Below are 440 nucleotides of genomic sequence, written 5' to 3'. Positions count from 1 at the left end.
TAAATAAAAATTGTTCTGGTTTTTAGTAAAATAAATAAATAAATAAATAAATAAATGTCAAATGATATGTAAAATGTACAGCCCACTTGAGCAAATATGTGACCTTGATTACAGCTAAGGAAAATGAATATTTTGTACCATGTTTTGGCTTTTTATTATAGGGTATTAAAAATTACCTTAAAAAAATAAAGAAGTGTCTGGGGTGCTTCGGGGGCTCAGTTGGTTAAGCATCTGACTCTTGATTTCAGCTCAGGTCATGATCTTGTAATCTGTGGGATCCAGCCCCATGGCGGGCTGTGCGCTGACAGTGTGGACCCTGCTTGGGATTCTCTCTTTCATTCTCTCTCTCTCTTCCAAAAATAAATCAATATTTAAAGAAAGGAAAGAAGGAAGGGAGAGAGAGAGAGAGAGAGAGAGAGAGAGAGAGAGAGAAAGAAAGA

Source organism: Hyaena hyaena, unplaced genomic scaffold (genome assembly GCF_003009895.1).
Source record: "Hyaena hyaena isolate Hyena2069 unplaced genomic scaffold, ASM300989v1 scaffold_228, whole genome shotgun sequence".
NCBI lineage: Eukaryota > Metazoa > Chordata > Mammalia > Carnivora > Hyaenidae > Hyaena > Hyaena hyaena.
This window is presented reverse-complemented; position numbering follows the sequence as displayed.